The following is a 27,091-nucleotide window of genomic DNA, read 5'->3' on the forward strand; positions in this document are numbered from 1 at the left end:
GAGAGACACTGGGTGTGTGCTTGATTAGCTTGTGGGTGAGGGAAGGTGACACGGGGAGTGACACTGGGTGTATGCTTGACCAGCTTGTTGGTGAGGGAGAGACACTGGGTGTGTGCTTGATTAGCTTGTGGGTGAGGGAAGGGGACACTGGATGTATGCTTGACTAGCTTGTGGGTGAGGGAAGGTGACACTGGATGTATGCTTGACTAGCTTGTGGATGATTGAAGGTGACACTGGATGTATGCTTGACTAGCTTGTGGGTGAGGGAGAGACACTGGGTGTGTGCTTGATTAGCTTGTTGGTGAGGGAAGGTGACACTGGATGTATGCTTGACTAGCTTGTTGGTGAGGGGGAGACACTGGGTGTGTGCTTGATTAGCTTGTGGGTGAGGGGAGTGACACTGGGTGTATGCTTGACCAGCTTGTTGGTGAAGGAGAGACACTGGGTGTGTGCTTGATTAGCTTGTGGGTGAGGGAAGGTGACACTGGATGTATGCTTGACTAGCTTGTGGGTGAGGGAAGGTGACACTGGGTGTATGCTTGACTAGCTTGTTGGTGAGGGAAGGTGACACTGGATGTATGCTTGACCAGCTTGTCGGTGAGGGAGTGACACTGGGTGTGTGCTTGATTAGCTTGTTGGTGAGGGAAGGTGACACTGGATGTATGCGTGACTAGCTAGTATGGAGTAAGTGCTTGTTGGATGAGGGATGGTTAGCACTGTTCTGCATTATCCCAATATTTCTTATTGTTTTAGTAACCTGGTTTGCAGATGCACCAACCCAAAATTTCACACTTGTGGAAAAACTTTCAAATGATGAAGAGGTTTTTAATCATCCCAAATAGCTGTTGACTCAGTTATGACAATAGGAAGGAAGTAATAGTTGGACTTAATGTTTTTCATTCTAATTTATATCACCATTGTTTATTTTAATATATTTTGATTATCTGACCTTTGATTAGGGAAAGAAAATCTATAAATGAAATAATAAACTGGTCTTACTGACAAAATAACGAACTCACCTTGGCCTGTGTGGGAAGAGGAATGAGTTACTACGGGCCAGCTGGTGAATTGTGTCAGTGAAAGTGACAACCCTTTCCAATTACATGACTATTCATCTGTGTCAGGAAAACGAGGATTCAGCAGCAGCGTTCGTTCTTGTTCCTCATTGAAAGGTGAGAGCACACATAATACTGTCAGTGAGTGAGTGAATGGAATTTTGAACCACATTCATCAATCTTACAGCGTTTTTCTGTACAACAGTGTGCAAAGCAATCCTGCCTCAAGGTCCTTATGAAGCCCTGTTTTCAATGGACATGACAATTGCCTTTTTCAGTAGTGGGATATATCTACCATTATAATTCTATTGAGTCCAGAAGTGTGGGTCGTTCTGGGTCGATCTGACTAAAACTGTATTGCAGATTTATGTGTAGTTGCCACAAAGTTTCTAATCCCATGTTGGATTGTGGGATAAAAATAAATATGTAATATAACAGTAATAGTTTCCTGACAGCTTATTTGATCATTAACACACAAACACTGTAGACAACAGTATGAAATCTGTGACATCATTCATTGCAATAATGCACAAGCTCCAACCTCTCTATCATCAGCCAGTCATGAAACAGTCGTCAGCTAGTGGGCATGGTCTATCATTTTAGGTTCATGGAAACAATAAAGCAAAAATAATTGCTTATTAGCCAATCAAATGCCATGGAATCACTTTCAATTTGTTTATTGAGGCTTATTTTGCCTATATTTAATGTGAAGATGCTTAGATTCACCTTGGGTGTCCTCCCACATTAAGCTGACATATGCTGTGATGTAACTGGAATACTGTTCAAGGTGGGTTAAAACCAACTCGCTCACTTACTCATTTTGGGTGTCCTCCCACATTAAGCTGACATGCTGTGATATAACAGGAATATTGTTCAAGGTGGGTTAAAACCAACTCGCTCACTTACTCATTTTGGGTGTCCTCCCACATTAAGCTGACATGCTGTGATATAACTGGAATACTGTTCAAGGTGGGTTAAAACCAACTCCCTCAATCATTCTTGTTGGGTACTGCTGTAGCAGCCATGAAATTTCTGTGTCTCATTCTGTGTCTCGGGTAGCCTATTGGTTAAAGCGTTCGCTCGTCACACTGAAGACCCGGGTTCGATTCCCGACATGGGTACAATGTGTGAAGCCCATTTCTGGTGTCGGATGGTCAGGCTTGCTGAATTGGATGAAGCATGTCATCATATCCCAATTGTCTGGATAGATGTCAGTCACTGGACTGTCTTGTCCAAACTTGATTATTTTACTAAACAAGTAGAAAAGCAATTATAGCTGGAATATTGCTGAGTGCTGCGTTAAACAACAAACAAACAAACAAAACTAGACACTGTTGTACGATACAACTCCATAACACAACCGAGTCACACAGCCGTCAGGTCTGTGTGAACTGTTTGAACTCCATGGGGAACACTGCTCTCAGGTCTCTGGACAATCTCAACTCTGTGAGGAATATACAACCCTGCTACACAATTGAAAGTCACACATCTCTTAGGTCTCTGTGGACTGTCTCAACTCCATGGGGGAACATACAATTTTGTTTGTTGTTTAACGTTGCACTCAGCAATATTCCAACTATATGATGGTTGTCTGTAAATAATCCAGTCTGGACCAGACAATAACAACTGAAAGTCACTGTGTGGTTTGTCTCTACTCCTTGGGGAGCATACAACTCCACTACACAATTGAAAGTCACACAGCTCTCAGGTATCGGTGGACAATCTCAACTCCTTGAGGAACCCTCAACTCCACTGCACAATTGAAAGACCCAGCTCTCTGGTCTGTGTGGACTGTCTCAACTCCATGAGGAACATACAACTCCGCTACATTAATGTAAATCACACAGCTCTCAGGCCTCAGTGCATTTTCTCAAGTTCACCACTCCTTTGGGAACATACATCTCCTCTACACAATTGAAAGTCACACAGCTCTCAGGTCTCGGTGGACTGTCTCAACTCCATGGGAAACATGCAACTCCACTACACAATTGAAAGTCGGACAGTTCTCTGGTGTGTGTAGTCTCAACTCCTTGGGGAGCGTACAACTCCTCTACACAACTGAAAGTCAGACAGCTCTCAGGAAGTAAATTGACGTGCAAGAAAATTGCGGTGTACCCATGTAAACAATGTTTCAAGCATATCAAGAAGTCTACATATAACATCTTAAGTATGAGTCGCAGAAACACACCGTTGTGTTTCCTGTAGAACTGGATGTGAAGGACTTGACATCTAATGTGATATTAACCTAACTGTAATACATGTCTCTGTTTGCAATAGTTAGCTGCAAAGCACCAAGGGTGATTACTTTGGCACTATAACAGTTTGTCTGCACTGCACCCATATTGGATCACTCTGATGCCTCAGCGTCAATACTGGAATCAATTCAGGCTACAGCCATCGTCTAAGAGTCTGTAGATTTAATAGCCTGATATTTGACAGAGATATATTGGCATACATGAAGGTCCAAAGGTTTCCCTAACTTCAGATATGTTCAAGGAGAAATGCCATCATTGGGGGAAATGCCTTGCGGGAATTGTGGTAATAACATGATTTCTACAGAGCATTTTTATTAAGGATTAATCAGATGACTGGAATATAATGTGTCTGTGGAACTGGATATTAGCTGGGCATTAAACTAAGGAATCCATGGAATTGGTAAATTACAATACTTGTCACCATTATAGGAATGTTGAACTCATGACTCTGGTAGACTTGACATGGAATGTTCCCTATTTACTGTGAGATGAAGATATGTTAAAGAAAACTTGCCTGAAATAGTATCTATGTACCCAAATTTGATGTAAGGAGAGTGTTAACAATATTGAGTTTGATTAATCAGATGACTGGAATATAATGTGTCTGTGGAACTGGATATTAGCTGGGCATTAAACTAAGGAATCCATGGAATTGGTAAATTACAATACTTGTCACCATTATAGGAATGTTGAACTCATGACTCTGGTAGACTTGACATGGAATGTTCCCTATTTACTGTGAGATGAAGATATGTTAAAGAAAACTTGCCTGAAATAGTATCTATGTACCCAAATTTGATGTCAGGAGAGTGTTAACAATATTGAGTTTGATTAATCAGATGACTGGAATATAATGTGTCTGTGGAACTGGATATTAGCTGGGCATTAAACTAAGGAATCCATGGAATTGGTAAATTACAATACTTGTCACCATTATAGGAATGTTGAACTCATGACTCTGGTAGACTTGACATGGAATGTTCCCTGTATACTGTGAGATGAAGATATGTTAAAGAAAACTTGCCTGAAATAGTATCTATGTACCCAAATTTGATGTAAGGAGAGTGTTAACAATATTGAGTTTGATTAATCAGATGACTGGAATATAATGTGTCTGTGGAACTGGATATTAGCTGGGCATTAAACTAAGGAATCCATGGAATTGGTAAATTACAATACTTGTCACCATTATAGGAATGTTGAACTCATGACTCTGGTAGACTTGACATGGAATGTTCCCTGTATACTGTGAGATGAAGATATGTTAAAGAAAACTTGCCTGAAATAGTATCTATGTACCCAAATTTGATGTAAGGAGAGTGTTAACAATATTGAGTTTGATTAATCAGATGACTGGAATATAATGTGTCTGTGGAACTGGATATTAGCTGGGCATTAAACTGAGGAATCCATGGAATTGGTAAATTACAATACTTGTCACCATTATAGGAATGTTGAACTCATGACTCTGGTAGACTTGACATGGAATGTTCCCTATATACTGTGAGATGAAGATATGTTAAAGAAAACATGCCTGAAATAGTATCTATGTACCGAAATTTGATGTCAGGAGAGTGTTAACAATATTGAGTTTGATTAACATTATATTTTTTTTGAATTTTGTTAAAACTATGATTTCAAGTGTATAATAAGTATCCACTAGTATCAACTCTAAAAATAGTTAATTTTCTTTTGCCCACTGCCCCATGGCCTATTTACTAAGAAAATCCTCAAAACAAGAAGTTAATTTGGTCTCGCTTGATAATCAGCAAGCATTATCAGATAATTTCTTGAAGTCTTAGGTTATTCCACACCAGAATGGATTTGGCAGATGAAATGGAAAGGTTTGGTCTGTCTGTCCCATTTATCTGCATGACCTTTGAATATCTGTACGAAACTTTTCACCCATCAAGCAAGTGCTGAAGTGGTGCAAAAAGTTATCTGGAATTGAAGATGCTGCTATTTTTCTATGTTGTATAGCAAAGATTTGGAAGCTCGAAAGTTCCTTGAAATATGTTAGGTCTGTGATGTTGTTTGTGCTGAAGGCATTTTACAATGTCTGAAGCCAAAGGGGCTCTTATTTGGATACTGTCTAGGAAGGGTGGCATGTAATTATTCTTACCAAGCTCCCCACAGTGACTTTTCATTGCTTATTTGTCGAGGTTAACAATGTGTCCCGAAAAGCATTGGAGTGCTTACACACAAATTAGTTCTTTGTTGTGTTTATGAGGGCTGGCTGAAAAGTTCTGAGCCTTGTTTTTAATCAACTGCCCTGATGGAGTTGGCTGCTAGTTGTATTTCAACTCAATCGCTTCCGAAGTCCACATACTTCTGATAAATATACTGAAGTGCCTGGATCCCATGAGTGTAGAAGACTTACTCTTGGTGGTGTAAAATACCTGCTTCAGTAGAAATGACATCATCATTATTTGCACAATGCTTGCCAAACAGTTCTTTCTTCAATTTTGGCAAGAGGTGCAAATCTGATGGTGCCAAATCTGGTGAATATGGAGGATGTTCATTGAGTTGAAAACTGGTTGTTCAGTGATTGGTGCTGGTGGAACAACCCACCTTCAGTGAGTATTCCACGTTGTTCAGCCTTGATATTCTTACAAAGTTGCCTTAGTAGATCAGTAGTTGTATAGTCTCTGGCTGATAGTTGTGAACCCAACAAAAATCAACAAAATCAAAATCCATTTTCATCGACAGGGAATACCCATTTTGATGCCTGCAGAAATATGCTGCCTGCTTGGGTACTTGGTTCAAATTCATCCTGTTAGCATGGAAAGTATTATACTAAATACATACTGTTAAGGACATTACTGTTCTTATTTCATAGGTTAACTCAGAAGTTTTCACCTTCCTTCGTATTTGCACTTTTACTTTTACAACACTTTTACAACATATTTTAATGAACTGATTAAGCCCTCTGGGATTGCTTCAATGCCTGTTTTGGATGGAGGAAAAAAAGTTTCATTTTAGGATTTGGTTTCCAGTTTCCAATTGGAGATGTGATTCTGCACATTAACGCAATCCAGCTTTCATCTAGACAGTTATGCCAGTTTCTCAAAGGCCCTAAACATCATTAAGTTTGAATTAGGGTCCCATGACCTGACATTGAGGCTGTGCATGAGGGTATGTAAAAGTGCTCTCACATCTGTTTCACTTTGAATGGCATTTCTTTCTTTTGAGTTGTATATTATGCTGGATAAATGCAGGACACTTTTCTTGTGCAAGTATGCATCACCTATACCCTAAAAAATTCAAGCTGTTAGAAAACATGAAGGATGGAAGAAAAGTTGAATATTCTCTTCAAGGTGTCTAGAATTACTTAAACTTGCAGTGAGTGGCAAAGTACATTCAACATGGTTGCTTATAATGTGGAAACATCAGTTTATCCAGAATGCAACAATGTAACGTACATTATTAGTAGTATATATATTATCCCCTCATTGTTGGTTACATGGTTAACTCTGCTATGACAATAATATATAATGTACATTAGGGTGGGGGGTGGGGTGGGTGGGGGGTGGTGTGTGTTACTCGAGTACCCACCTCTCTATTACTAGACCCTACCTGGGTAGCCACTGTAGGTTCAAGAGATATAGGTACAAAATGTCTGATTGCGAATAGTTTGACCGTAGCCCTTGCAAGAAGTATTTAAATACATGTATAAAACGATCTGGTCATGCATACACTGAAGTCGTGTGAAGTTTAATCTTTATTCAAAAATATAATAGTAAGAAGGAATGGGTGCATGGTCAGAAAGAAATGCGAACATTAGTTACTTGTAGTGTAACCATGGAGTTCTAGATATTTTTTGTCATTAAACAATATATAATAAGACTAACAACTGGTCCGGGTAGTTCTGTGGTTATCCAGGTCCTAATTAGTACCCACCCGACCCGAGTACCCAAGTTGCCCATCCCTGCCCTAGTACCCAGGTCCTAGTCAGTACCCACCCGACCCGAGTACCCAAGTTACCCGTCCCTCCCCTAGTACCCAGGTCCTAGTCAGTACCCACCTGACCCGAGTACCTGAGTTACCTGTCCCTCCCCTAGTACCCTGGTCCTAGTCTGTACCCACCTGACCCGAGTTACCCGTCACTGCCCTAGTACCCTGGTCCTAGTCAGTACCCATCCGACCTGAGTACCCAAGTTACCCGTCCCTCCCCTAGTACCCAGGTCCTAATCAGTACCCACCTGACCCGAGTACCTGAGTTACCCGTTGCTGCCCTAGTACCCTGGTCCTAGTCTGTACCCACCCGACCCGAGTTACCCGTTGCTGCCCTAGTACCCTGGTCCTAGTCTGTACCCACCCGACCCGAGTTACCCGTCCCTCCCCTAGTACCCAGGTCCTAATCAGTACCCACCTGACCTGAGTACCTGAGTTACCCGTCCCTGCCCTAGTACCCTGGTCCTAGTCAGTACCCCCTGACCCGAGTTACCCGTCGCTGCCCTAGTACCCTGGTCCTAGTCTGTACCTACCCGACCCTAGTACCCGAGTTACTTGCTGCCCTAGTATCCTGGTCCTAGTCTATACCTACCCGACCCGAGTACCCGAGTTACCCGTCGCTGCCCTAGTACCCTGGTCCTAGTCTGTACCTACCCGACCCGAGTACCCGAGTTACCCGTGGCTGCCCTAGTACCCTGGTCCTAGTCTGTACCGACCTGACCCGAGTTACCCGTCGCTGCCCTAGTACCATGGTCCAGAGCTCCAGATAAGCTGCGTATCTGCGTGAAATACGCATCAGAAATCCAGAAATACGCAGTAAAATATATTCCAAGCGTATCAAATACGCAACGAACATTACAGATACGCTACAAAAATAAAACGTGTGCGTATCATCAAAATATTGTGAAGTAACCCTGCGTATTCGATTAGCAAATCAGCAGCTTATTTTGAAATTATAAACGGGCATTCCGTCAACCTTGCCAAACTCCACGATGACAGTCACATCATGATCATTTGCCATCACACTTTCTTGTGGAAGTATCGTAGTATTTTTGAGTCCTATAAAGCTCTCGAACCCACACGACACCAGTTTGCAGGGACTAGATGAATAGTGTTTTTAAATATTTAACTTAAATACCCACATGTGTAAAAAACTAGTGGGTAACAGAAATTTGAATACGCAGATAGAATTACTGATACCCAATGATTTTAAAATGCATGGGTAAAATACCCACAACACCAAAAGCTTATCTGGAGCTCTGATGGTCCTAGTCTGTACCCACCCGACCCGAGTTACCCGTTGCTGCCCTAGTACCCTGGTCCTAGTCAGTACCCAACTGACCCGAGTACCCGAGGCGAGTGACTCGTCCCAGCTCTAGTGTACATGCAGAGTAGACACCAATGTTCATTACCAGCAACTCCACAATCTCATTAAAATCAGATCTTAGTTCTTGCTACCACTAGACAAATTTCTGTGGTTGAAAATATGTCTCAAAAGTTTTGCATTATGACCTATAGTTACATCAGTTTTACTTGTTCAAAATGCACGTTTAGAATGGCTCAGAATCAACTGCAAGAACAGTAGCGTGGCATCATCACAATGGTTTAATGGTAGGGAAACATCAGTTTATTCAGAACAGATGACCATGGCCTTGAGTGATGGTGACATTATGCTCAGATTTTCCTCAATTACAGTGTAACATTATTCTGGATAAGGTAATGGCGAGATTACTCCAGAATGAGATGTCATTGCAAACAACATGAGAAATTGATTTGAAACCCCTGACATACTGCCAATATAGAGACTACTGTATAATGATTGTATTGATCAAGGCAGGCTGCTAAGTAGCGACCATTTTGGTCCCCAAATGTGACTTAAATTTAGGTCAATCATAGACTTATCTACTGCTCGCCACTTGACTACCTAAAAGTAAACATAACTGGCGACAATATCTGTTAAAGATACCTGTTGGCTCTTAAAAACTTTGGTTTGGCTCCTAAAATATTCATGTTAGGAACTTGGCTCCCTAACAAAAATACGAACTTCGAGGGCTGCAAGGAAATCCATTATGTATAGATGAATATAAATGGACAGATTTATGCCAGAACCTAAAAACCTCATGACAGACAAGATTATTGATGTAAACACAGTAGGATCCTGCTGCTGTATCAGATTGCTCATATTACAGGGTTTTACCTTACAAAACTGAGGGGCCAAGGCACCTCCAGTAATTAATTTCAATGTTTATTACGAGCTGTTTATAACATACTGACGGATATGGCAAACATATATTTTGGCCCCGGCCTTTTGGTGTATAAATGCTATATATATGCTTATAACCAAATTATAACAAATTAAAATTAGTGGTCACTTCAAGTATTTTATAACTGTAATTTATTATATTTAACCACAGGGATTTATCCAGACCTGCTCAGTGCCCAATATTTGGCCCAAGGTATGCAGCAAATGTAAAAAAATATTGGGAACTAAACATTTCCCAATTCACGTTACAATGTATTAATATATATAACTAATAAATAATTTTAGGGCTTTGTAGAAATAACCTGTATTCACTTATAGCAAGAACAATAAAGAGGACTAGGTGTTAATGCTTTGTATTAATATTATTGCATAAGTGCAATCTCAAAATACCTCTGAATTTAAGAAAATATGAACTAAGAACCCCAATTTTGAACAAAATAATGATTTTCTCCAATTTGCCTGTCAGGGGCACTGAATTAAGAATCCTAGATAAACCCCCTGACTTACAGCTCCTTCGTACGTACTTCTTCAGAATTTAGTAAAATGAATATTATTGTGCATCTCTTGGAACACAATACTTTTTCTTCTCTTTGTATACATCGTGTGATACCCTGTCATATTGCTAGCAGGGTTTTTCTCCGTGAAAGGAGGTTCATTTTGGTATCACTAGTTAAATGGTAAAGATGAATGCAGATACTTCACAAAGACATTTGGTGGAGGCTCGTGCACACAGTACCATCGGTGACCGTTAACTCGTTGACCCACATCTACTGAAGAAGTTTAAACAGGGAAAGTAGACATTTGGGCTTTGCCTTTTCATGCATCGTTCTGTGTACCGTGTTGTGACCTTGTTATCGAGATACGTATAGTATCACAATGAACTACGTGGATCCTAACTGCCTAAGCTGAAATGCTCCGTTTCCCAACTCATACTTTATTCACAAATCAGCTCTATGACTCAGAGATTTGACCTGTAGTGCTATTTTTCATCAGTTGTCCCAAGGACCAGCATCTTCAGTTATCCTGTGTATTATGTCTCCATTCCATTATGATGAAAATCATGGACCCATTTGCTGCTATAGCTTTGTTTTGCGACTGACTTGAATGGCACGATGCTAACAAAGGATTTAACAGGATTTAATTGTATTTTCAAATTAGCAATACTGTGTTGTTTGTTTGTTGCGCAACGCTGCACTCAGCAATATTACAGCTAAGACAACGGTATGTAAATAATGGTCATCGTATCCCAATTGCGTGGATCGATGTTCATGATGTCAATCACTGGATTGTCTGGTCCAGACCACCATCATATAGCTGGGATATTGCCGAGTGCAGCGTAAAACAACAAACCAAACCAAACCAAAACTAGACTGAGTGAGGCCAACCAGTGTTACGATCAGGTCAATGATTGGAAGGTAATCCAAAATGTCTCCAATTTACCCCATGCTTGCTGTACGAAGAGAAGTGAATTAAGGCTTGGTTGTTTTTACTGCTGGAATATTGGTGACTGTGGCATTGAACAACATTCACTCACTCTGAGAACTGTATGTTATTCTTCAAATCAGTGGGATGTGCAATGAAACAATTGTAGCTAAATGACTTCTGAAATCGGCCTAGATTGTTAAGTTTGTGACTGAAGTTGAATGGGCTTTAATGACTACAGTGGTTAATTTATCTAGCATTTCAAAATAACTGCCTGGGGCAGGCAAATTGGGAAATAAACATCATTTTGTATGAAGTTAGTTTTTTTTTGTCAAGTTATTTCCTTCATTTCAGAGGTATCTTAATATTGCATGCAATGCAATTGAAAATGTAAGCCGTAAAGTCTTTCTGTTTATTGGTAATGTTATTACAGTGAATTACAGGTCACATTGTGAAGCTAACCCAATCTTTATGACTTTGTTTTGAGAGCCTGATTTGGGTAATTCCAATTCCTATAAGGAATATTTACTGACTTTTGGTGACTTTGGGCTGAATATTGGCTTCTGAGAATGCCTGACAAATCACTTACATGATCATAATATTGAAAATAAATATTGGTTTACATTTTCAGGAATTTATTCCTTGTGAATGCTGTAGGTCTAGTGGTAAAAGATGAACAGCACTTTACTTAGGGCACAAAATATTATGTTATATCATACTCATCAAACAATTAATTCATTTTATTATAGTTATCATTATGTTTCCAGCTAGGAAATAGTGATGGGCATTGACCTGAATTCCTGTTGCAATTTTTACTACAATATTTTTCATTTGTAAGTGCTTAAGAACATGAAAACAAACCACATTTCCTCTGGACATTTTTAATAACGTTCAGAGCTCCAGATAAGCTTTGGTGTTGTGGATATTTTACCCATGCATTTTAAAATCATTGAGTATCAGTATTTTCTATCTGGGTATTCAAATTTCTGTTACCCACTAGCTTTTACACATGTGGGTATTTAAGTTAAATATTTAAAAACACGATTCAACTAGTCTCTGCAAACTGGGTTTGAGAGTTTTATAGGACTCAAAAATACCACGATACTTCCACAAGAAAGTGTGATGGCAAATGATCGTGATGTAACTGTCATCGTGGAGTTTGGCAAGGTTGACGGAATGCCCGTTTATAATTTCAAAATAAGTTGCTGATTTGCAAATCGAATACGCAGGGTTACTTCACAATATTTTGATGATACTCACAAGTTGTATTTTTGTAGCTTATCTGTAATGTTCGTTGCATATTTGATACGCTTGGATTTTATTTTACTGCGTATCTCTGCATTTCCGATGCATATTTTATGCAGATACGCAGCTTATCTGGAGCTCTGAACATTGTAGTTTGTTGGATGTTGGTATGGCCAGTAATCGACACATTATACAAAGGAAACTGGTCTCAAATAGTTTCGCACTTTTTATACACAGGAAACATTTACTAATTTCATAAGTTCATAATTTCTTTTTGACTTGTCCATTCTTATGTAAACTTTTCCAACAAGATGAAGATATGCATGATTTTGAAAGATGCAATATACTGGTATTTTCCAAGCATATTGTGATACATATTCTTTAGTATGTCTTGTGGTATACTGGTAAAACTGCACATCTCTTCCAGGAAATCACACAGCATCATTCTTTGTTGTTTGTTTGCTGTTGGTACAGTGGTCACATGGGACACACTTGTATGCCTGGGACCTCAGTTGGTTGTTTTGTTGTTTAACGCCGCACTCAGCAATATTCCAGCTATATGACGGTGGTCTGTAAATAATCGAATCTGGACCAGACAATCCAGTGATTGATATCATGAGCATCAATCCACGCAATTGGGATCGATGACATGCATCAACCAAGTCAGCGAGCCTGACCACCCTATCCCGTTAGTCGCCTTAATTGACAAGCATAGTCTCCTTTTATGGCAAGCATGGGTTGCTGAAAAAGAGGAGCTTGGGCTAATGGAGTAGTGTAGTAGTGTTACACTGTATACAGAGATGCCAATCATTATCATTTTGGTGGAATCATCATGATATTTGGAATGTAATTTTGTAAAAAAAACAATGTCAGTAATTTAATGTATTTAAAGACCTTTCTGTAGCATTTGTCACATGTCCAACGGATCAATAGTCAATTAAAAATCAGTTGTTTTACATGCAGTTTGTGATCGAAAGATTTCCAGATTTTGAGGAGTTGTGGAGATAACTTGAGTTAAAAAAGTGATATTTACTACATCATAAAGGAAGTTAAAGACAACCAATCTTCTACATCTGACTATAGCTTATCTGTCATGGCTGATAATGATTTAAGATGGCCAGGACAGATGAACTGTAGTCATATGAAAAAATCTACTTGATATAAACATATTTATTTTCATATAGTGGAGGGATTGGCAAACAAGAAAATTTTGCTTATCTGAATGCCTCTCCCAAACATGATACATATACAAATTACAATGTATTGAAAGTGACTTGAGAAATAGCATATATTATATACATGTAATTGACATTAAAGCTAAGTATTGTTCTGTTAGTGTTTAATTACTTGATTATCTTTCGTAACTACAGCTAGGTTATTATTTACATCCAGCACAACAACATCTCAGACAAAATCTCTAAATCGGCAAAATTTCAAGATTTGTTACAGGTGTTAAATGTGAATTACCATTTAGAATTGAATTTATATCGTAGCCTTTTATGAAATAATACATATTTTGCCTTAATGTACTGTTTAAGGGACACTTAAGAAATAAATAAAGTGCATCTTCTGTGTGATAGCCACAACATCTTGGGCTGTCGGATATAAATCTGGCAAATTTGTCGTTGTTAAGATCACTGCAGCCAAGCCTTAGGCGGAAGTGTATAACCTGACAGAATCTTGATCTGTAATTTACATCAACGTATATACCATTCTTATTATTGCTTTTTATTAAACTTCCTAAGCTACTGGCATTGGTGTATTCAATAGGGAGTGAGTTCCAAATAATAGCTGTATAAATGATATGGCATAATTATTTGTTTTACGCTTTATGTTTTGCAGCTGTAAGCTGTTTCTCAAATTATAATCACTTGCATCCGACACTCTATTTGGAACTAAGGATGAGAGATAATCCGGAAACTAGATTGTTAACCATTTTATAAAAGATATTTAACTTTTAAAAATGCCTTTTTTCTTCTTATGACATAAGAAAAAAATGTACCTTTAACAAGTCCTGTAAATCCGACATGGTTGGTTGCATATGATTATGTCGGATTAACATTTTTGTCGGATAAACGAAATTAAATTGTATCAGCGTTCGTGATAAAAAATCTGATAACTTCATGATAGGTAACGATACAAACACGTTATAAAAAAATGAGAAATTTAATGTTCATATTGTTATATTGTTTGCGGAATATGTTTTCTTATCAGGCAAACTCTAAAGCTAAACACAAAACTACAGTTAGGGCTGTATGGCTGATTCAAGATGTTTTGAAAAGCATAGTCTGGAATGGAAGTTGCCAGTTTGAAACTAGAGCCACAAAGCTCAAGAAAGCTGCTTTCTTAGTGGCTAATGTTGACTTCCTGTTAGTCATTTCATTTGTTGGTCAAAGTTCGCGAAAGGTCATTCTGACATGACCTAGCTGTATTGGGATGTCCTCAGCGGTAGCAGAGGACCACAGAGCTCGCTGATCACTGTCGGATCAACAAAACTAATTAATGAGTGATTTTGGTCATTCGTTGCAATTTAGGTGTGTCGGAGTCGGAGTGCGAGACTGTCGGATTAACGGGTCTAAATAGAACTGATTTAATTGGTTCCTATCATTAGTGTTGTGGGGGCACGGGTGGCCCAGTCATCTAAGGCACCAGGATTTGCTGTGCAGAGTTGCATCCCTTGGACACGCCAGAAATCTATGATTGTGGGTTCGAATCCCCGTTCGCCCCGATTATGTTTCTAGGTTTGTCAGCACCATACCCGTGCTTGTGGGTTTCACCAAAGTGGTAAACGTCTAAGTCCTGCATCACTTCAGGCTTTCCTCCCACATTAAGCTGACATGCCGTGATATAACTGGAATACTGTTAAAAGCAATGTTAAACCGAACTCACTCACTCACTCATTAGTGTCGGATTAACGAGATTTGACTGTGTGTTTTCATCAAAACCATATAGTTAATCATGCTGATAATGCATAGACTTTTTGGTTTTTGAAAATTACCAACTTCAGACACACATTAAACACATTATTCTTTATTGCCTCAATTTGGGCAGAGACTATATAAAGAGGGACAGGCCATGCCCATGAGTGTAATTGATACATTGGGACGCCCTGCTGCTTTTCTCCTGCAGAGGTAAGCACACATGCGCAGATACTCTTATCCAAGGACTTCCGTAGTCTAGCAAACAATCTTACGCAATGCTTAAATCCTGGGAGTTAATTCCCTTCGCTTCCCCTCTAGCTGACATTATGCTGATATTTCGAGTATTAGGCTGAGTGCAGTCAAAAAATAAATCGTATCGCTTCAGGAGAACGAACAGAAAATCGATAACACTCTTTGTCAATGGAAATGTGAAAATTGCAATAAAACATGTCTAGACATGATGATTTACCTTTTCAAATATATTTCTTCTTATGCTATTTGACCAAATTTACCTGTCGTTTAGCAGAGAAAGTAGTCAAAACATTACGTCTTTACAATATTAATTTCAGCAAACACCGTCTCTACATATTCAATGTTTTTTCTAAAATTCACAAAAATCAGATATGAACTTTTAAGATATTTGCTACATGCACAAAATACTGTTCAAATGTTATAATCTACTTTTAGTTTATTATGACAATGTTTAACCGAGATACATGTACAGTAAGATGTAGGGTAATGATGTGTGGTGGACAAAAAGTAATGAGGTAATGAGGTAATTATTGTAGTGATACTTTTTGATGAACAACCTTTACAAAACACCCAAATAGATAAACAAAAATTATGCCACTACAAAGAATTATCATAAATCTTCCGAATGACTCCAGTAAATAAGGACTTAGTTTTGTATTGAATGGAGTAATTTCTACTGGAAAATGGACAAATTGTGAATTTCTTGCTGGCTGCTATTTTCTTTTTGTATGATAGAACAATGGGATGTTGTATGATGTTTCTATTTGTGAATACGCAAGAATGTCAACGTATACATACAGTTATACATAAATGTCAAATGTCCTTTAAGAAATCAAGAAAACAATCATAACTCAACGTTTATATATTTGTAAAGGGTTGGACAGATGATTAGTCAATTTTCAGAAAATCTTGTAAATCGTCTTGCGAGAAAGTGCCGCTTGGTCTTACCAGGCAGTAATCGATCACCAACTAGCCTGAGGCCTATCACAGGTGTGGTCTCTCATTTGGGGTTGGCATCTGTGTGTTTTACCCTAGATGGTCGAGGATGATTTTAGTTTCCACAAGCCCATGCATCCACTTCCTGTCAATGGATAGATGTAAGCAGTTGTCAGACTGACATTCTGTGATTGTCTCAACGTCTGATTGATGGTCTGATTGTCTGGTATTCCAAGTTTCTTGGACACAAAAAAGATATGAATGCAAAAATGGTACTACCATATTCAATCTGGAAATGGTACTACCATATTCAATCTGGAATAATGAACTAGCTGCAATGAATAATATTCTGCTGTCAATTTTTTTACCCATTCTGTGGCCAATGAACTATTCAAATTTTTTCATGTTAACATTTTTATGAACAGCTTTATCTTAAAGCTGTCAGCTATGAAGTTATGTCAAAACATCACTGACTGACAGACTGACTGACTCACTCACTCACTGACTCACTCACTCACTCACTCACTCACTCGAGTAATTACAAATTACTCAGTCTAGACAAAAGCTGTTTATAGGCATTTCAAGATGAAGATCAACACATGTCAGCCAACATTTGAATTTATTCCAGGATTAGACTGCGTTACCATGATGTGAGGAGAGCAGTGTCTCACAAGTCTGTATTCATGTACTTTGTGCATGAAATCGTAAAGCTGCAGCATGTTGGAGTTAAAATGTAGCAAATCAAATCACTGATTAATTAGTTCTCTGTCAGTCAGGTTTTATGTTTTACAATACTTAGTTTGAGGTTTTAGATTTAACATATTTGCTTTCAAGGATGAAACCCTCTTTTGACTACAGTTTGACTACAGTTCAGTTTAACTACAGTTCATTTTGACTGCAGTCAGTTTGACTACAGTTCAGTTTGACTACAGTTCAGTTTGACTACAGTCAGTTTGACTACAGTTAAGTTTGACTACAGTTCATTTTGACTAGTCAGTTTGAATACATTTCAGTTTGACTACAGTTAATTTTGACTACAGTTCAGTTTGACTACAGTTCAGTTTGACTACTGTTCAGTTTGACTACAGTTCAGTTTGACTACAGTTCAGTTCGACTGCAGTTCAGTTTAACTACAGTCAGTTTGAATACAGTTCAGTTTGACTGCAGTCGGTTTGAATACAGTCAGTTTGAATAGTCAGTTTGAATACAGTTCAGTTTGACTACTGTTCAGTTTGACTACAGTTCAGTTTGACTACAGTTCAGTTTGACTACAGTTCATTTTGACTAGTCAGTTTGAATACATTTCAGTTTGACTACAGTTCATTTTGACTACAGTTCAGTTTGACTGCAGTTCAGTTTAACTACAGTCAGTTTGAATACAGTTCAGTTTGACTACAGTCAGTTTAACTACAGTTCAGTTTGACTACAGTTCACTTTGACTAGTCAGTTTGACTAGTCAGTTTGACTGCAGTTCAGCTTGACTACAGGTTCAAACTCCATCATACTAGAGAACAACCTTAATACAATCAAAACTTGACATAAAGCTGAATAATTTAAAATATCCTGCTCAGGAGTAGCTTAGGGGAAGCACTCTTTGACTGAAGCAGCAATTATTAAGAAGCTTAGCTAACCCTTCTGAATAGTCTCTCATATGTCTTTTGATGATTTTTGTATAAAAAACATTAAACCACTGATTATGTCAAATATCAATCTCATTCAAATCAGATCTAAGTTCTTGCTGCCGCTAAACAAAGATCTGAGGACATCCCATTACAGGTCACGTCAGAATGAACTTTCGTGAACTTTGACCGACCACTGAAATGAGTAACAAGAAGTTGACATCAGCCAATTAGAAAGCAACTTTCTCGAGCTCTACGGCGCTTGTTTCTACCTGGTGACTTCCTGAAAACTGAACAAATGAACATTCCGGAATGTCTAATATATGGTTGAGATTGTCTGGCAGTGCTTCCCATGTACTGTGCAACGCCTCCTCCATTCAAATGTTTTCCCTTCGGAAGCAAGAGATAGACGATAATTTTGATGGAATCAATCCTACGGGCTGTGACAAACATTCAGTTCAACCTGGCGACTTCCATTTCAGACTATGCTTGAAAAATATGTTGACACAGTTCTCGATTAAAATTTTGAAAACTGAACAAACGAACATTCCGGAATGTCTAATATATGGTTGAGATTGTATGACAGTGCTTTCCACGTACCGTGTAACGCCTCCTTCGTTCAAATGTTTATCCCACAGAAGCGAGAGATAGACGATAATTTTGACGGAATCAGCTCTTTGGGCTGTAATTGTCGTTCGGAATACCCCATGTTAACATTTTCGATGTTGCATGATTAGAAAACACAATCTGGCTGTCACTTTCATGATCTGGTAAGCGACGCTTTGATTAGTTGGATGAAAGGTCGTTCTGATGTTACCCGTAATGGGATGTCCTCAGATCTTTGTTTAGCGATAGCAAGAACTAAGATCTGATTTTAATGAGATTGTGTCAAACATGTGCCTTACTAATAACAACAACAAAATTATATCTTTACAGTTATTAGAGTTTATACTCAGGGAGTAATGAACTACTTTCAGATTTCTGAGAAACACTGCAGGGACTATTAATTATCACTGGATGTGATTTTATTAACTTACTGTAACTAAAGGAATATAAGTGTTATAAGTGTTTCTGAAGGGGTCAGCTTATCACCCCTCTAATCACTGGTGCATAACTTTGTTTTGATAACACTGTACAGGGGTAGAAACTAACATTTGTAGTCCACTAGTCCTTACAATGATAACATGTAGTAAGACCCTTAAAAATGGCAAATTTCTACTTGTCCTTATGATACCTTAACTATTGGGCAGTTTGGCAACGACTACAGGACTAGTGCCAATTTCTAATTCTGCTGTAGACGAGTGGAATCACTGGGATGTGCATCAGACTCAAGTACTTAAATTCATTATCCCCCACCCCAACAAAGTTTGACGTCCATGCGTCTGTGTGTGCATGCGTCCCGAAATCGTTTCCGGAGCATAACTCAGAAACCGTTATATTTCTCTATGAAACTTTGCTTGTCTATCAGATTCATCCTGAACTGGTTCCTTTTGCTATTTAGGAATTTTCGAAAATTTTATTTTTAACGTTTCCATGGCAACAATTGGATGAGGTTCTATAAGGGTGGTGTTCGTTTCTGGAGCGTAACTAAAAAAACGTTAAATACTTTCTTACAAAACTTTGCATGTCTACCAGGCACATACTGAACTGGTGCCTTTTGATATTTAGCACTTTTAGAATTTTTTATTTTAGAATGTTCATTGCAGCTATTTTGACATGGGTTAAGAGAAATGTTGGGTCAGTTACCTGGTTTGGGACCATAACGTGTTAAAATGGGCAGGGGATATAGATGACTTCGTTGACTATACGCTTGTTCATGATTCTAACCAAAAGACAAAAACTTGTCTTGGTATTGAAAGAATAAATACCAATTACCAATGTTGAGAAAACTGTAGCAGCAGCAGCCACATTGACAGACCATGAACAACTTCAGTAGAATGATTCACTGTGTGACTGAGCATTGATGTTATGAGCATCTATCTTATCAATTGTGATGTGATGACATGCATCAAACAAGTCAGCAAGCCGTTAGTCGCCTTTCATGACAAGCATGGGTTGCTGAAGACCAGTTCTAACCCGGATCTTCACGGGGGTATATATCTCAGTGTGTCTATCAGCTTCATGAGGGAGTTTAGACATTTACCTTTGGTAGTAGACATTTACCTTTGGTGAAATGAGCACAGGTATTGTGCTGACAAATCAAGAATCCTGATCATGGAGAATAATTAGAACCTATCTGAATTCTGACATGAATTAGGGCAATCTCATTAAAATAAAATTCTTGATCATTACCGCTACTCAAAGATCGGAGGACATCTCGTTACAGATTTCGTCAGAACTAATTTTCATCCGACCACTCAGAGTGTCTCTTACAAAAAGGTTAAGACTTGGCATTCTGAACGAGTATTACATGCTGTACAACTGATTCCGAATGCATGATATCATCTATCTGTTGTTTCAATGGGACAAAAGTTTGAAACAGAAGAGACTTTCCACAGCCAGAGGAAAGTACTTTCAGACAAACTCAGCCATCTATTTGACATTCCAGACTTTTTGTTTGTTCAGTTTTCTAATTTTAAATCGCGAATTTTGTCAAATTATTTTTCATAGCATAGTCTAGAATGGAAGTGAAACGAGTGCCATAAAGCTCAAGAAAACATCCTTGCCTTTTTGTTGTCAGTTTAGAGCCACCCTCAACTTGTTCCAACTATATGTATATGATGGCAGCCTGTACCATGTTTTCCTGAGTGTACTGTGCACCCAAGTATAATGCTCACTCCCCTCCCCAGATTTAGTATTTTGAAAATAGGAGAGATTTGTTTGAGTAATATGTGTAGAAAAAGATTACATCATATCCCTTCAGCAAATAAGGTAAATGGACAGGTGACAACAAACTTGATCAGTACCAACTTAAATTTAGAGATAAAACATCACTAGACATGTTGATTTACTGTTTAAATTGTATTTCCTGTTCTTGTATTGTATTTCCTGTTCTGTTAGACATTGTTTTACATGTGTATTTTCTCAGAAACTAAGCCGTAAACAGCATTCAGCTATACACAAGTTTTCTCCCAATCTACTGGTGATTTGGTAAAAAATTACCCAAGAACATAACTTCAAAGCATTTTGATGCAATGATCGGAAGAATTTTATCTGAAACTATTATATTATCAGGAATAATATATTCCAATATCGTGTTATTTTACTTGTAGATTTTACTATATTTATTTACAATGGTAATAACCATAAGTGTAGCACTTTGGAACAGCTGATTGCTATTGCCAGATGTTTTTGGCGCTTGGAACAATTTGATCAGTCACTGTCAAGGCTCCAATGCTAGCGATCGCAAAATCTTCATGTAGCCATGTAGTCAAACTTCAACAAATATGACAAGTCAAAGTATGGCTTTTATGATTTTTATATGTTCATGATAATGTCTTTACTTTGGGGAAAACAACATCAAAACTCATTATGGCGTGTATAATGTGCACCTACCTCCACACAGCGGTGTTTTTATTTAAAAAAGTGCACACTATACTCAAGAAAATATGTTATAATTGAATCAGGACCAGACAATCTAGTGATTGACATTGTGAACAACGATCCTTGCCCTCGGGGAAGGAGAACATGCTATCAACAACTCACTGAGCCTGACCACCCAATCCATTTGGTTGCCACTTACGACCATCATAGCTTACTGGGGACCAATCCTAACCTGGAGCCCTCATGGGTCCATGCTGTGTCAGTACTAGGAGTTTCACAATGTGCCAACGTTGCGTATCAATACACATACTTGATAAATGGCTGCTAATAAGTATCGTGATACTTACTTTGAGCGTTTTTTGCATGCACTTCTCACTATTCCAGGCTGAGAAGGGGTTATTGCTATTGCCAAGTTTTTATTAGACTTGATTGTTTGTTTGTTTGTTTGTTTATTGTTTAATGCCACCCTCAGCTATATTGAAGCTATTTGACGACAGTCTTTAAATAATCGAGTCTGAACCAGACAATCCAGTGATCGATATCATGAGCATTGTTTACTCACTTGGGATACGATGACATGCATCATCCAAGTCAGCTAGCCTGATCACCCGATCCCGTTAGTCGCCTCTTACAACAAGCATAGTGGCGTCTCACGGCAAGCATGGGTTGCTGAAGTTCTATTCTCTACCTGGATCTTCAAGGTCTAAACTTGAATGACTCATTACAACAATTTTATGCAGATTTAACATCATGTTTCACAGTAGATGGTAAGGAAATGCTAGACAGAGTAGTTATCAGATTAAGTTATTGCGAAACTCCATTAATATTAATTTTTGAAAATAGATACAGCCTTAAAACATGCATCGATATGTGGGTAGGCGTATTGTTATTGTACCCAACTTGTTGCCTGCCAGGAAGTGGCTGATAAAAGATCCTGTTTGGTAACAGCCAGTTTATGCCTGGCAGCCATTGCAAAAAAAGCCCCATGTAGTGTGACAGTCAAATTTGGGCAATAAACTGTCTTGGCGTGAAATAGCCGTGATAGAAAACATTCGCACACAACTAGTGACATTAACTTAACAAAATAACACTTTGTTGTGGCGTTCTTTAGACAGTCTGCAAGCTTGTTGTCACATACGTGCAATTAAGATGTTTGGGGAAAAAAATCCTGGGTATAAAGAAAACCAAATGGCTCCCATTTGCATTAGATTCTGTCATTTGTCCTATAGCTTGAGACTAGTGAAATGTTGGAAGGATTAGGAAGAAGCAGTAACATATCACTGACCAACTCATCTGAAATGAATTGTGCTTTTCATTATTTCATGGAATGTACATTGTGTACAATGTAAAATAATGCTTAACAGCCTTAAAAATATTGTTATGACATATCTGGTGTTGTAAACCTTTTGTTGTTTCTTACATTATGTACAGGCTCTTTAAGGTTGTTGATCAAATGTACAAACTTTAAACTGATTTACCCAAATATCAATAATGATGGCTCCTTGAATAGAATCCGACCTCGGAAATGTCGAACAAGTCCTTTTCACGTCGATTATCTGTACCTTTTCGGCTAATACCGATTGTCATATCTCTCCCATTTTTGGATGCGATCGTTCGGCCACTGCGTTTATCTGTATAGCCCAGCTTCATCTGTGGGGAACAACTTACTAGACACTTCCCTCTAAAAAAAACGTCTCCAATATATGACGTCATCAAGTTGCGAGCATATATTCGAATCTATAGAAATGACGTCATGATAGAACAATATTTTAACATGAATTAAACCACGCTTCGTTCTTCATTGTTCTTTGCGATTTATAGCGTAGCTTTCTTATATACGGCAATACAGATCATATTGTTACAGAAAATGAAGCCTTATTTAAGACAGTCCAACACTATTTATGTAGTACTAAAAGAGCGTTCATTTGAAAATGCGCTTCTGGTGACCGCCATGTTGATTTCGAGTGTGGAGGTGAATCACAGTGTACAAGACTGTTCATGAGGTATGAATTCCCCTCCCCCCCCCCCCCCCCCAAAAAAAATAACCAAGCCCCATTTTTTATTATCGCTGCATAGGAAACAACCTCTTTTAGACACTTGACACTTCTTGAGGTATGTATTTATCTCCCGCCCAAACAAAGTATTGCAAGGCAACAAATTGGTCTATGGCAGGTTGGTTTGGTAGGTAACTCATAAACTGGTCAACATTTGTGCATCAAACCTAGTTATACACATCAGGCATGCGCTGAATAGGTAACGTTTGCTATTCTGGAATTTTTGGGTATTGCTATTTTTTCATTTCCAAGGCAGCAATTTGGACTAAGCTTCAAATGAGGGTAACAATCATTTTGGAGCATAACTTGTAAACTCTTCAATATGTCTTTGTGAAAGTTTGTATACACATCAGGAAAGTGTTGATCGGGTGCCTGTTGCTATTCAAGAATTTTATAATATTCGTTTTTTGCAACAAGTTGTACTTCAGGGTTCAAATGAGGTCTTCAGGGTTCAAATGAGGTCTTCAGGGTTCAAATTAGGTCTTAAGTGTTCAAATGAGGTCAAGGTTCAAATGAGGTTAGGGTGTGTTTCCTGAACAAAACTTGTGATTCATTATGTGACATTCGACTCTGAGAGCATTTAAGTTACTCATAAAGTCAATCACTGGATTGTCTGATCCTAACACAGTTATGTTCAGGCTGGTGGAATTCTGTTGTGTAAATTTTCAATTGCGCAAGCAATTGTATTTATACACATGAGGTACATTTTTATAGTACCTGTGCCGACAACAAGTTAGTCATCCAAATTTCAGATGTGGTGTTGGTGTGTTCCTCTCTTTAGGGATATCTGTTGGCCATTTCCTTCTACATGTAACTTTGTTATTGTTTGTGTGAAGTGTATGAGATGACTCAAGTACTCTGTGATATGCCAGGTATTCTCATTTACATGTGAGCCAAGTGTATACACTTTACAATGAGGGCGTATATTGGGAAGTTACTCACCATATAGACATTTAAGAAAAAGAATTAACATTAGCATCGTATTTATCAAGAGTAGCACACATGGATGAAATCTGCATGAAATTTGCTTTTGGTCACTTAAAAAGAATGTTTTATAATTTAAAGTCAGAGTTGATTAAAGACTGCTATTTTATATCACAGCAAGATTACTGCTAACTACGTTTTAAGATTGCTGTTACATAGTTTGGATAGTCACCAACTGTTACATAGTTTGGATAGTCACCAACTGTTACATAGTTTGGATAGTCACCAGCTGTTACATAGTTTGGATAGTCACCAACTCAAATGCTTCATCCTCTGTGGGGATTCAGGGGTAGAATAGGCAGGTTGTATGAGGTGACGATGTGGATCAAGTAGTCATGTAAGCATGTTTTTGTTCATCCCATTTTAGTTCCGGCTTGGAACAAATATCAGGAATAAAAGCAAAAAATTGCTGTGTTCCCACCCTGTAGAGAAAAGTTCCGGTTAATTTTATCAGAAATGTTAACCGAATTGTCAAATAGGAATTTTCACACATACGCTATTTGTTCCAACTGGAACAAATATGTTGCAAGTATTTGTTCCATGTTAATGCCGAGCGCCAGGCAGGGTGACAACAAGTACCATCTTTTAACGTCTTTTGGTATGACGCGGCTGGGGATTGAACCTCGGGCCTTCCGCTTTCCAGGCTGACGCTCTACCACTAGACCATGGAGGCAGTCCTGTTAGGCATGACGAGCCACTAGATCCCACAGAAATTGGACATTAAATACAATGAAATACAAGGTAATATTGCCCATCCTTACTGCTACCAATTTTTACTGTCAGCCACCAGCAACAATTGACAACAGCAAAGTCCCCCCTAGATTCTTATTGACTTATAATTGCGATAAGGTGTCAGGTGACCTCAAGGACAATCCCATCCAAACCAGACTTATTCAAAGTGTCCACTTTCTAATGTGCTCAAACCAATTAGATAGACTTGCCTGTATTTATAATCTAGATTGGTTTTGGTTAGATTAAATTAGATATTCCACAGTCATGATGAACGAATAGCACCTGTGAAATAACTAAATATTCATACTGCTAAATTGGGCAACACACTAACAAATAGATACTTTGTCCACAAGAGTACATAGCTGTATATACCGTAGTTGGCATAATAAGCACCCAGGGCGATATTTTACTAATATATTAGCTAGTGAACAATCCCAATTAGCACCCTCTCTGATTGACCAGTGTACACAAGACTTATTTATTCATGCATAATACGCACTCGTGTGTTATATGCATCATTAATTATGGGCATTTAAATTTTAGAAAATATATGTCGTGTATAATACACACAGACTTTTCTTTTGTATCATATTGTCAGCATAAACCACAATATTAACAATGTTTCAACTCTGTTACCAAAACTATATTCTAATAGGAGCCCCCTTTTTCTAATTTTCAGAGAGCCATGACCGCTTATTACGTCGATTTCGGTATATTGAAAATATATATATCGATCAGTGCTTCATAGGAAACATGCATCAACGTTTTCATTTACCCTGTACTTTGTCACTGTTCCTTATTCAAACAGCCATATATAAGAGCACATTTTTATAATGCGTCATACAATAGGTATGTCAGGGACATTTTTCCTTGTCATTATATATTAAGTTAAGCTGTTTTTCTATGTGTTAGATACGTCAGAGTTATATTGGTCACTTTCCCCACTGATTCAGAGACGTAAACAAGGACTTTAGGATACAAGGACCAGTTCTCAGCATATTACATCAGTCATGAGAATTGCATTACGATTTATTATTGTAATTTGTCTCTCCTCTGGGTGGTACGCTCAAAGAACTACAACTGTTATTATTAAACAGTGCAGCCGGACAGGCTCCTGTAGAAATATTTGAGGTAGAGATGACACACGTCAATTCTGTGTTCGAGTTATTAGATTCTGCGTTCACTTGTATAGTAATCAAATTGTGGAAGCAAAATAGAAAGGGAGCACTTGCTTTCATTTTAGGGTTTTGAGAGTTTGTATCATCGAAGGCTTTGATATGTACTTCTGCATCAAAAACAAATGTTTTTGTTTTGTGTTTGAAATAATGAAGAAAAGATGCCGTTTTTCAATACCAAGTTAAATGTCTGAAATAAGGATCGCTACAATTACAGTTTTTGTTAATTGTGAAATATACCGTATTCGATGCAATAAATGCCCAGGGCGCTCTCAATATTAGAAATAGGGGGCTCTTATTAGAATATTATTTTGGTGGAAAAAACAGAGTTGAAAGATAAATTTCATGGTTTATATGCTGACAGCCTGAAATGTTTATATACGACAGATATATTTTTCCAGAATTTAATTGACCATAATTAAGGGTGCATATATCACACGAGTGTGTATTATACGTGAAAAAATAAGTCTTGTGTACATTGATCAATTGGAAGGGGTGCTAATTGGGATTGTTCACCAGCCAATATGTCAGCAATTATCGCTGTGGGTGCTTATTAGAGCGGGATGCTTCTTATGTCGAATACGGTAAGCTACTTTGATCTAAAGTATGTATCTTATTAATGTACATGTGAGATTTCTCTTTGCAATTCATTTGAATTGTTATGTTTTGTGTTTTTGATGTGCTATGGCTACACATGCTCTGATTATATACTGTCCTCCATGTATTATGTCAGTTATTGCT

The 27,091-nt window shown here is 38.2% G+C and overlaps 1 protein-coding gene across 1 annotated transcript in view; it reads left to right on the top strand.

Moving 5' to 3' along the window:
- LOC139459655 (neuronal calcium sensor 1) overlaps positions 1-27,091 on the top strand; it is a 118,263-nt gene that overhangs the window by 13,136 nt on the left and 78,036 nt on the right. The gene's annotated exons all lie outside the window — the stretch shown is intronic.

This window comes from Haliotis cracherodii, unplaced genomic scaffold, assembly GCF_022045235.1.
Source record: "Haliotis cracherodii isolate W230 unplaced genomic scaffold, xgHalCrac1.p SCAF_13, whole genome shotgun sequence".
Lineage (NCBI taxonomy): Eukaryota > Metazoa > Mollusca > Gastropoda > Lepetellida > Haliotidae > Haliotis > Haliotis cracherodii.